We start from the raw sequence: 13,103 nt of genomic DNA on the forward strand, positions 1-13,103 counted from the left end.
ACCTATCACACAGTTCTCTGGGGCTCAGGGGAAAACCTGGTTGATCACGCCTTGAAAGTGCAGGCAAGGCCAACTACATGTAGAGCACTGCAGCTTCCGCAGGCAACAGACACCCTGCTAATCATTTCAGAGCGAGCTGAGATTAAAAGGACCTGCATAAATAGACAGGCTCGTTACTCAGATAAGTTCGCTACTTCTTTTTAGCAGTCTCGCTGGAGATCTACACTTTGGAGAACCTCAATCCCTCATCTAAAAGGGGCTTTCTCCAGTTTAGAGCTGCCTGGAAGCAATGCTTCCCAAAAACCTGAAGGGAGCTGTGTAAGCTTGGATCCAGGGTAAAAAGGGAAAAACCTCACTCTGCAAAGTTCTAGCTTTAATATAGACCTCAAGGTTTTGAAAACCAACATCCCTGGAGGTGCTGTCCAGAAACTGTTTCTTCCCTGAGCCTCTTAGTATTTTCCACTTGCTTAACTCTTTGAGAAACTTTCTCTCACAAGGCAGAAATCCAGACTTTGAGGGGATAGAGGAAGAAAAGGGGAAAAAGAGGAAAGCAAGTGAGCATTGCTCCCCTGAGCAACTATCTACCCTGTAAATAATTAGCGCTTACTCCCATTTGTAACAAGGTTATCTGCCAAATACAAACACTGCTTTCTGTGAATAGCCCAGCTAGGAAGAACCAAAGCCAAAGGGAACTTTGAATGAGTCACAACCAGAATCGGCCATAGAGCACCTGTAAAATATTGACTGCAATGTGACCTGTTTCCTATATTTGGTGAGCAACGTATAATTTCCACATAAATTGGGAAATGACTTTATGACTGAAAAGAAGTCACAGTTGTCCAGGCATGCAGTCTGAGTGCCAGCTCACTTATCCCTGGTAACATGAACTCAGCTGACTTGGGGATTGCCTGGAGGCCTCCAGGGCACTAGCAAACACGGCATCAAATGACTCCACCACAGCCTTTTCGGATAAAGTGGTATGACACGGAATAATGCTGTGAGTCACCCTGTAGATGGGTTTATGTGCAGTGTTTGTGAGCAAAAAGTGCAAAAAAGAGCAGAACAACATTCAAGAATGTAGCTGGCAAGGTGCTGACATGTGATTCTAATAAGGAAATTACAGTTTTTCTCAGCCATGCTTTTGGTAAGGGGTCACTTGATGCAATGTGTGGAATTTCTTTAGAGTGCTGCATCTTATGCACTGTTCTTGGGAACACAATGGGCAAACCTCCCAGGGTATGATTAATTAAAATAGCTACCACATGTTTATCTGTGTATTTATCTGATGGTAGAAACCATGTGTACACATGCAGCAATTCTGACCTTAATTTATAACCATGTCATTTGCTCTCTACTGCACTAGTGATGTTAAGAGGTAAAAAAATCACAGCTAAAAGGAGTAAAGCTCCCTCTGTTTATCCTAGAAGGGAACATGAGCACTGAAGCACTCGGCAGGACAGACCTGGCCTTGCAGGAATCTTGCATTCTAATATTTGTTATAATGTCTGCTCATGGCGTGTGGAGAGAGTAAGGCAACAAAAAAATGGGTGCGTAAAACCAGCACCCTGAAGCAGGGAGCAAATTGAGCTTGCCAACAGGGAGTTCAGAAGAGACTGTCTTCTGACTTCCTGATCCTCTTTGCAATTTAGAAAGATACCTTCCCAGACCTTGACTTTAGTAGCTGCCATTTAAAACTCACAGACTTGAGTATGAAGCTTGGAATGATAATCCCATTTTTCAGGATTGGGATTGGCTGCGGTCTTTGCCAACACATTCTAGAAGAGTATATGCTCCCTTTTAATCCAGCAGCCTAGGTTTTAGGTCCTACCTTGAACCTGTCTTCTGAGAAAGCCTATCGGTGTTAGTCCAGTGAATAGGCACATAAACACTTAATCTGTGAGGCTGGGTGGGCTTAGATACAAGCAAGGCCCCGAATGGGTCAGCAATCTCAACATCAAGCAGCTCTTTTAGTCCTTTGCAGGGGCTTTGACAACGTTAACGCCAATGGATTTTACGTGTCTTCAGGGCTGGGTGACAATCAAATAGTTTTTTGAGAATCTAAACAGTTTGTCACTTAGACCACTTGGTGGAATTGCCGTGTCCTCCTTTCATTTCATCTCATCTTCCCCAACGAGCTTCTGAAGCTACCATCCTTTCCATGCCTCTATTACTTCTTTGTGCACTTATCTTGTAACCAGTCTGTTACACCGAAGGTGCCATTTTGAAGCTTTGATCTCAACTGGCATCACTACTAGGTACATGCTTCACATGCTCCTAGGTCAAAAGAGGGGAGCATCCTCCCGCAGATTTATTCTGATTGTTTTGCCTGCTCCATCGCACCACTCACTACCTGAACCCCCATCCTCATTCCGGCAATTTATAGCAGTCAGAATATAAGCAACACCTGCACGTCTTATGGTGAACCAGACAGCTTCCCCTTACTGCTAATGGACTTTGAATGAATGGGGCAATGTATTCCTCCCCCAATTATTTAATCAAATTGAAAATTATTTCTAACACAACACCTGGACAAGCTGCCATTTATCGAATGAACAAAAAACCCCAATGAATGAACCATTCTCTCCTTTCCTTTCGTTTTCTGACACTGCTGTTGCAAATTAGGTGCAGTTAGCAGAGTGTGCTTCCTGGTAAATCACGATGGCTACTTCATCGGACTTTGTTTTTGTAAGACACTTACCCCTGAGCAGGAAACTATTCCAAATTTGTAAGCATCAGCTGAGATGTGGGGAAAAACCTTGATGTGCTTCTGAAGCTCAACACTGGAGAAATATGAATACATATTCCCTTATGCTACAAGGGCTGTCCCTCGCAATGCTGTGGATTCACTAATCTTAGCCAGTAAAGCAACTAGTGCATTTTTAGAAATGAAGAAAAACAGTAAAATTTGGATCCAAAGGTTCTCAGCATTAAAAGGTTTGGACACATTTGGTCCATTAGAAAAAAAAAAAAAAAAAGGCTTGAAAAGATTGCTTAGGTTAGTGGAATGAGGCTTCACAGCCAGACTTTCAAGGCATTCCAGTACCAGGTGTTATAGATGGATTTTCAGAAGCTGCAGATTTTTAGGATCTAGGATTCATATTTGCAGAAGATAATAATTTCAGACTTGAACCTAACTCTGTATTTTCCCTGCAGGAGCATGTGTGAACACGAAGCGGGATTGGAATGGTTCATTCAAAAGATGGCAGCCAGATGCAGTCTGTGTCTGACCTTTGCATTAGGCAGGTATTCAGATCAAATGCATAGTTTCAGAGCTGTCTCTGGCTGGCTCCCTTTCCACAGGTTAACTGATTTTTCAAGAAGGTGTTCTGGAAAAGATTAATTTGAATCCGTGTCTGTTGCAACTATCATGTTTTGAAAGACATCTAGAGAAAAGGTCTCCAAATGAGGGACATACAGCCATCAGCCAAGAGGCTGATATGCCTAGGTACCAGCCTCTGGTATCATATTTTCTGTCAGCTTCCCAATTTAATGGTTTGTTTTACTTAAAAACACACAGCCCTCCCCGCCACCCCCAACAATCCAAACACTGAATTATTTGGAAAGACCTAGGCTGGTGTTCCCTGTCAGGGATGACACCTACACCCTGAATGTCTACACGTAGCAATAAAAGTATGTACCTTTTAGAGATACAGCATTTTAATTTAATTATTTTTAAAAATGCACGCACACGGTTTCTTGCGATGAAAGACGGTAAAGTAAGATCCAGTAAAGGAATCAGCACAAACTAGGAAACAGAGATAAACAGAGACTTACCAAACAACTTGATGCAACGGTAGAGCAGCCAACGGCACTGAAGTCATGTCTTCATGCTAAATTCGGTCCAAGCGCTCAGGGCGTCTGTTCCAACATTTTCATGCAGACCTACTGAACAGACAGCACCAATATTCTTCCCTTAGCAAGACAAACAAGTCCATGCGATGGGAAAACCTTCCCCTCCTAACCCCTCCCAAAAACGTCTATTGATAAGGACAAGACTGTGCTAGTAAACCTGTGGAGCTCTGGAGAGCTCCGTGCAAAAGGCTATGGGATTGCCCTTGATGGAAAGAAGGGGAACCTGATGTTATTTACTCCCCCTAAGAACAAGCTCTCACGGATGAGATTTGGAGGCCAACAGGCTGATGGCCCTCGAACGACCCACATTTCAGAATTAGGTGCAGTTTGCATGCCAACAAGAAGGAACAGCACAGCTGAGAGCTGCCACACGGCCCCTGCAGCCACGCGATGGGTGTGAACTGCAGTGGGTGCTATAAATGGGTGCTCTGCTCCACTAAATCCGTTCCATGAGTGGTTTCTGTCTCACTGGGGGAAGGGATTTCTGTTGTGCTGCGCAGGCACAAACCCTTTGGAGGATGCAGAGACTCTTTTGCAGGCAAGTAGAAAATAAGTTCAACTGTTTATTTGTTCAGGTTGCATCTAGACAACAAACAGGATCCTACACAGATTGACAGGAGTGGGTTTTTCTTCTTGCCCCTAAAAAATTCACTTTTTTGACCCAAAAATAATAAAAAAAAATAATTAAAAAGTCATGCTAATGAGACAAAATCTTGGGATCCATCTGTATATTACATTTCAGATGACCCCAACTCCATAACCTCTAGATAGCAATCCAGCTTGGTAGTAGTCATTCATTTCAGCAGTTACACAAAGCTATTCAGGCCATAAGGTGCTGGGATTTATCACGAAGAAAAGGTTTAAGGGTCTCCTGAACTAAAAGAAACCAAGTCTCAGTTTCTGAAACAGTATCACGTTCCCAGGCTGTAATGATAACCATTTTTACCGCTGGGTGAATCAGCCTTTCGGATTCGTAATTTATGATAACAGCAGCGCAAAAAGCCAAGCTGCGTGTGAAATGGAGTTAAATTTAGATCTGAAACAAAGGGTACCCCACAGAAGAGAGGGACAGCTGAAACATGCATTGGACACCTGTGGAGAGGTAGAGCAATCTTTTGATCAGGACAAAGGAACAGGACTTGGGGGAGCCGGGTTCCAACTCCAGCACATTTCCTATAGGACACTGAACAAATTACCTCCCTTCTTTATCTCTTTATTTGCTCAGTGGTGTCATAGGATGGCTGTGACAAGACCACTTAAGGAGACATTAAGATCCTGAAATGATGGACAATATAAGAGCAGCGAGATATTGCTCTTTCAACAGTTGCAGACGAGCCCAACTCCGGATGCTTCTCGCACACAAACTCACACACACGCTTTCTTTTCATAAGCAAGATACTTTAAGCCTGTTTCATCATAGATCAAAAGCGTTAATTAGACCTACTAAGGACATTGACACTTTTGTCTGAGTCAAAACATGCTGGAGTTTGGCCCTGCTTCCTGAACACAGTGAGCAGGTCTCAGAGTTTTTATTTTCACAGTGCTCGCTCACATATATACCAATGTGAGCTGCTCGTTTAGTCAACACTTCACGCCCTATACATAATCAGAAATATTTTAGCTGATAAAGTTACAAATTCCAAACAAAGCTACAAATTTCAGGTATAAATTGTGACTTTTATGGCTTTACATGATACTCAGATGCTAATATTGGGTTTACAATTTCCTCCTCCTGATTTAAATCAGAATCCCTTTACAAAGCTTGGCCTGAGTGAAACCTCTCTTAATGCTGTTTTTTGATTTGTGTGAAGTAAAGAAATGGTTGGTTTCCTACTTCAGAACCACAGCTGTGCAGTTTTGTGAGAGCAGCGCCCTGTGACCAGCTATGAAAACTGTGCTTAATAATAAAATTTTAGCAAATTAAAACCACTCTTCAACAGTTGCCTAGCAGAGAGGTGGAGGGGAGGGGAAGGGAAAGGAAGAGTATTCAAATTCCAACTAATCCCTGCCATACCACAACGCACAATTTTGTTGTGTGTCCTGAAAGACCTATTAGGACTTTCAGTGAAATCACTGCATGAGAAAGTCATAAACATCACACTGAAGTACCTCAGCCTTACAGAATACTCCAAAACAGAGGACGTCAAAGATGCCCATCTCATTTCCTAAACATTTAGATCACGTACATTAAAAGAGATGATAAACCCCGTAACCTCACACTTTTCTTAATTAGGAAGGAAAAGTTGCAACTTTGTTTTAAAAAAATGTATTGTTATTTCTCTGCCAAGAGCAAGAAGACTACCTCAAGGCTTTGAAAGATCTAACGTAAATTGGTGCTGAGGTCAGGTGTATTTTGTTTTACTTGTTTGGTCTCTTAAGAGCAAACCACACACGTATCCATCCTAGGGCAAAAGCAGACTCAAACAGCATTTAGGCAATATGCTCTTCCAGAAATTACTGCAGACATACACAATGCTCGGTTCTTGGGATGCGATGATATCCTTAGAGTAATCTTCAACAAAGCACTGAGCAAATCCTTTGTTAACTCCCTTAGGACTTCTACATAATGTAAAATAATGTAGAAGTACACGCTTATTTAAAGTTGAAGAACTAACACATTCAGAAAATCAATTTTCAGACTACAGAAGAAAAGTATCATGTGAAAACACCTGCCACAAACACGCCTTTCTATTGCAAAGGTACGATCATTGGGACATAAGGGTAACATGGGTAGGCCTGACCTATTAATTTGAAAAGGGACCCAAAATGCTAGCAGCAGGAAAGCCAGCTTTTTGAGATGTGGTCTTTAAAACCCAATTAACCACACTAAGTTCTAACTTTCCTTCTATAACATCAAAATATTCAAGTTAATATATCGTAATGTAAAAACACAACATTAAAACATGCACAAAAAGGAAAACTAATTGGGGGAGGGGGAATCAAGATTTCGACAACAACATTGGCTCTTCACTATGGCATATCCTACGTATTTTTAGCCAGACAGAGAACAGAAATTCCATCTGAACAAATTTTTGTAGAAGAACGAACTTCATCGTTCTCCAAATTCTTAAAAAGTTAAATTTCTCATCCTTAACACTGCTTTATAAAGAAAGGAACACAGAAAGATAATGGTGTTGCCAGAAGGCAGTGAAAGGGTTAGTTGTTTTGAACATTATGCATGTTATGTAGTCAGATACCACCTATTCATCCCCAGCATGAATTATATCGCCAAGTTTGTGACCTAGCATGAATTATGTCACCAAGTTTGTGACCTAAACATATGTTGTTGCTAAGCAATACCCAGTCACAAGGTCTCCTGTAATCCATACCGTTTGCTATTTTACTAGAGATGTGCCACGGTCAGTTTGCTAACATGATACCCATGCTCCCACACTGGGCAATAAAACTCATATTTGCCAGCAGGGATGGTGAGTTCAGGTCTTGTAAAATAAGTTGTTAGAATCCTTTCTCTAAAAAACAAGAAAAAAGAAAATAAAAAAGCTTGGCCCTTCTATCTGCAACAGGTCTTAATATCTTCTTCTCCTTGGCATAAGTCTACCCAGCATTGATGGCATGCACCTGGGCCCTTTGTTTTACACGACAGCTTTTCATGCTGTAAAGAATATTATTTTTGAAGGAAGAGGGGAGAAGAAAAACTGACCTTCCTTCTTGCAAAGAAAGGCTTGAAAAAGTAATCAAATTGCTAGGGCTGAGCAGACCGGGCAGAGAGGCTCCTTACGTATGTATAAATTCTTGGATTTATTCTTGGCTTTAAGCAATCAGTCCTGTTTGACATATACCTCAGCAGCCAAAAGCCTATGCTCTGATGCAGAATGGAGTGATCATCCTAGACAGAAACGGGTCATGTCTGGGGAAAAGAACAAAAAATATGGTTTCCTGAGCCACTCAAGAATACCCAGATCACCTCTGCAAGCTCGCAGGCTGACAGGACGCTTGAGCAAGTAAAAAAACGTGGCAAAAGATCTGTTACAACACCAGGCCTTGATCAGTTTTATCACAGAACCCGATCAGTTTTCTTCTTTGTTCCTTCTCTGAGGAACGCTCGGAGCGTGATCTGTCCGCAGTCCGTTGCCGTAACGCATAGGGACAGGAGAAGGGCTGTGCTGAGTCAGACCGAGGCCTGACTTAGCTGCTTAGGCAGTTCTCTGACAAGGGAGAAGAGCGTAAGCCTTGGGAAGAAAGACAAGCGCAGGCACACACGTGAGCAGACGCATATAAAAAACTGTAAACCGCGGTAGGTTCTCTCAACCTATAGCACACTGAGTTTCAAAGGATTTCTTAAGCCAGAGAACTACTTTGCCTGGCACGCCTTTGCAGGCCATTCTTCCGAGAGTTTCTCTTGCGGCCGTGTAGGGGCAGCCAGTCGAGAGGGAGCCACAACATCTCACAGCAGCGAGACCCACAGCATAACTACACCCGTGAGGAAGGAAGAAGGGCAACCTGTCGCCCTAAACAAGGACTGCAAAATCATCAAAACCCATCTGTCTCTATCGCTGCCCGACGACTGCTAGAATTTGAAGGACTTAATTCCTGCAGGGAGTTTAGATCTCTGTACACAGCAGAAACTTCCCCCCAACCTCCCTAGCAAGAAAGGGGTGTGGGGGGAAATCCCTCCAGTGATGTAGAGAGGTCTGGCAACCTCAAAAACCAAAGGTTTCCTTTACATCCATCATGACAAGAGCTATTGAGAAGCACAGGTAACTTAGAGGCAGCACTAACAAAAAGTTGAAATCAACTATTCCCACGGCACCTCACAGAGGTGGTGGACAAGGGCAGTTCTAAATGGTGCAGAGGGGCACAAGGGACAGAAGGGAGTGTATGGGCACAAAAGCTTGTGGAAAGCAGATGTAGCACTAGACAGAGTGGCACGGTGTGGTGGTTTTGGCTGGAATAGAGTTAATTTTCTTCCCAGTAGCTAGTATAGGGCTGCATTTTGGATTTGGGCTGGAAACAGTGCTGATAACACAGGGATGTTTTCGTTACTGCTGAGCAGTGCTGACACAGGGTCAGGGCCTTTTCTGCCTCTCGCCCCACCCCACCAGCGAGCAGGCTGGGGGGGCACAAGAAGCTGGGAGGGGACATGGCCGGGACAGCTGACCCCAACTGACCCAAGGGATATCCCACACCATATGATGTCATGCTCAGCGTATAAAGCTGGGGGAAGAAGAAGGAAGGGGGGGACGTTCGGAGTGATGGCGTTTGTCTTCCCAAGTCACCATGACACATGATGGAGCCCTGCTGTCCTGGAGATGGCTGAACACCTGCCTGGCAGCAGGAAGCAGTGAATGAATGCCTTGTTTTGCTTTGCTTGTGCGCACAGCTTTTACTTTCCCTATTAAACTGCCTTTATCCCAACCCACAAGTTTTCTCACTTTTACCCTTCTGATTCTCTCCCCCATCCCACCAGGGGCGGGGATTGAGCGAGCGGCTGCGTGGGGCTTAGTTGCCAGCTGGGGTTAAACCACGACACACAGATGCTGCTGTCCTGCTCAGGGACCATCAGAGCACCATGCCAAAGCAAAACAAGCTCCTCTTTCAAAGGCATGTAGCTCATCTGGTGCAAATATTAAAAATCAAGAACAGAAACCATACTGAGACTAAGATTCCCCCCCCCCTTAATTATCCTTAATTGCTGTTGCAATAGCAAAATTCAAGTAGCCACCCTGGCTATTACCCATGCCCCACCTGTGCCCTGAGCAGTTCTCAGGAACCAAGTCTTGTTTTGTTTTGTTTTTTTTTTTTAACATGTGATTTGAAGGTGCCGAAATGCCCCGATGACAAAGTGACACATGGCATAGGGACGACCATTTGAAGCATCAGCTGAAAACATTTCTCTCCTTAGGGCCTGGTTCTGCAACTCTAACATTGAATCACCTGATCAGTAAGAGTCTCCATTCACAGAAGAGTCACCCAATGAGATTAATGCCTGTGCAGGAACCTGAGCTGGCTGAACGCTGCTTTCTAGGACTTAAAAATTTGCTTGTGATGCACTATGAAAGCTAACACTTAAAGATAATCTTCCTGTCATTTCCAAAGGTAGCATGTCAAGCCCTGCCCTTAAATATCTAGTCTATGTGCAATTCAAGTCAATGCAAACTGCAGGCGATCTCTCTCTTCCTAACATACTCTCTAAAGACTTTGGTTCATCCCACGTAATAAACAGAGAGGACCAACTCATTTCACACTTTACAGACTTCCTTTTTCTCCTAAAATGAACAAACTACTGTTGCAATACCTGTATCAAATGGTAATGCCTGGTCTCAGACTGCACACCAACAACGTTTATTTTCATTTCTCTGGGACGTAGTGTGGCAAGAGCTATGGATTTGATAAACACCTTCGGAACGTGTTATGGAGTTGCTCTTCTTGATCTAAAACGTGAAAACCAAGCATCAGTCAACATAAAATAAATGTGATATAGCATAGAGCAGAAAAATGCTTCTAGCACATATGGTATTGTGAGAAATGATTTTCTGTAACAGCCAAGCATGACAATGAACAGAAGACAAATTAATTTCCTGCACTGCCTCAGTAAGGGTTGTCTGTCCTGTAAAGACTTATATAGAAAAAACTGACAAGATCACCTGGAATTACCTAATCTGATCGGCATTATATGTGACAGATAAAACATCTGTTTAAAGAAAATAGAATGTACTTATCCATGACTCAGATGCTGACCAAAACCAGATCAAATAGTGGGGAAACTTCCCTCAGAAAGTTTTTAACAAGTCTTGCAAAGAGTTCACAAACAATTTATGGTAGTGCAGAGACACGGACCTCATCACATTTTCTGTTCAATCGACAAGCATGCCACAGTTAATTTAAAAGTTCTAGTTGTGTGATACTGTGCTGGTTTTGGCTGGGATGGAGTTAATTTTCTTCCCAGTAGCTAGTATAGGGCTGCATTTTGGATTTGGGCTGGAAGCAGTGTTGATAACACAACGATGTTTTCGTTACTGCTGAGCAGTGCTGACACAGGGTCAGGGCCTTTTCTGCCTCTCACCCCACCCCACCAGCGAGCAGGCTGGGGGGGCACAAGAAGCTGGGAGGGGACACGGCCGGGACAGCTGACCCCAACTGACCCAAGGGATATCCCACACCATATGGCGTCATGCTCAGCATATAAAGCTGGGGGAAGAAGAAGGAAGGGGGGGACGTTCGGAGTGATGGCGTTTGTCTTCCGAAGTCACCATGACGCGTGATGGAGCCCTGCTGTCCTGGAGATGGCTGAACACCTGCCTGCCCATGGGAAGCAGTGAATGAATTCCTTGTTTTGCTTTGCTTGTGTGCGTGGCTTTTGCTTTCCCTATTAAACTGTCTTTATCCCAACCCACGAGTTTTCTCACTTTTACCCTTCCGATTCTCTCCCCCATCCCACTGAGGGGGGAAGCGAGCAAGCAGCTGCGTGGGGCTTAGTTGCCAGCTGGGGTTAAACCACAACAGATATGTGGAGAAAAGATTGGTGGGTAATTTTGAAACTAAAATCACCTGGAAGAGAAATAGGTGAAATGGGAGGTATTCAGAATATTGTCTGTCAAGAAAAAACAAATCCGCTGTTGATCTATCAGGAGGAAAAGTACTTTAAGTGTCATTATCTTGTTCTCTTTGTCTGAAATAAAGTTTGTATCAATGGATTTTAAAATGCCACTTTAAATTTGGAAACAAATTGTCCTCTACAAAACCAAACATTATTGATTTAAATACCTGGTGGTTGTAAACAGCAGAAAAATAGCACGTATCTGTATAGGAGAAAATTTGAATTTTGAGTGAGATGAGATGCTTAGCAATGAGATTCCACTGAAACATTCATTATTGTCAGTGAAACTTCCCAGACTAACCCAAAACTCATGGATCTTCCCCAAATATACAGATTATATCTTGAATCTTCTTTGTTATGGAAGTCTGAACAACCCCTTCTCTTTCAGAATTTGTTGCCCGTATCTTAAAATATTATAAGAGGTTCCTTCAATTTTGGTGACAGAAGAGCAAAAATTTTTAAGCTGTGCATGCAGACAGGAGATTTAGAGGGAGCAGAGAGAGCAGCGCATGGGGAACGGGCTGGCTGGAAAGAGTTGAGAGCCGAGATGGAGGATCACTCTGGTGATAAGGGTGATGTGGTAGATGATGGGAAGGTGCTCCAATTAGGGTGTGGGTGTGACAGCATCAGGGTGATGAGAGGAAAATGACTTTAGCAGAGATGCTTGAAATCAACTGGAAGGGAGAAGTCAGTCAGTCAGAACAATGCTCGTTATACAGGTTTTGCAGGCACCGGGACTTTGTTTTTCTAACTGGATACAGCAGGCACAGCACTCAGGCGGCTGAAACATCTTCCGTAGGAGTCTGCATAGGAAGCCAGGGGCCCGCATAGCCACAAGTTGCTTGAACCCCCTCCAGCTGCAAGCCCAGGAGTCCGCCGAGATAACCACAAACCACAGTTCTGCCTACTGTGCAATGGTTATAGTTTGGGAGGCAGCATGATTGCAGTGACACTCGGACATCTGCTCCAGTTGCCTCGAAAATCAGGTCTGAGCAATTTAACCAGAACCTGCTAACATGAATCTGGCAGCTCCCTTGTTAAAAATAACAAAACTAATAATGCCTTCCGCTTACTTAAGGACACATCTTGAAGCTTTTACTCTTGGTGAGCTAGCGCCTTAGGTACAGTTCAGCTGTGATGCAAATGTCCTTTCACCAGGACCTCCTTCGGGCAGCAGGCCTCCTTTCATCCACAAGCAGCCCCACAGAAACACAAACTGAAACACCGCTGCAACTGTGGATCGTTGGCTTCTCATGAGATACAGCTGTTCCAGGGGTTCCTCACTGCGATAGGGCATGGGGGCTCTTTCAAAGGCTCATGACCTTACTGCCTAGTAAGAGATTTCTGACTGGCAACCCCACCCGACAGAACTCCCTGGGGTTTTTTGGACTACTTACACTCATTCCCAGAGAGATTCCCCAGCTAGAGCTGTAAAGATGCAGCTAAATCAACTTATAAGAGAGCAAACATAAAATTGCATTGGATATCCAAAAATTTCTCCGGGGAAAGGGCACTGGTTGTTTCAACACAAGTTTTACATGCCACCTATAATCAATGGAAGAGACCAGTCTCTGGAGAGGGTAATTTAAAAGAGGAGGATCATTTAGATGCTTTGAAGTTTCCCCTCTGGAAAAACTTCTCTCTCTCTCTCCATTGACTCTAAGGAGCCTGGAGAAGCCAGGGAACGAAAGTG

The sequence above is a fragment of the Pygoscelis adeliae genome, unplaced genomic scaffold, assembly GCF_000699105.1.
Source record: "Pygoscelis adeliae isolate BGI_AS28 unplaced genomic scaffold, ASM69910v1 Scaffold16, whole genome shotgun sequence".
Lineage (NCBI taxonomy): Eukaryota > Metazoa > Chordata > Aves > Sphenisciformes > Spheniscidae > Pygoscelis > Pygoscelis adeliae.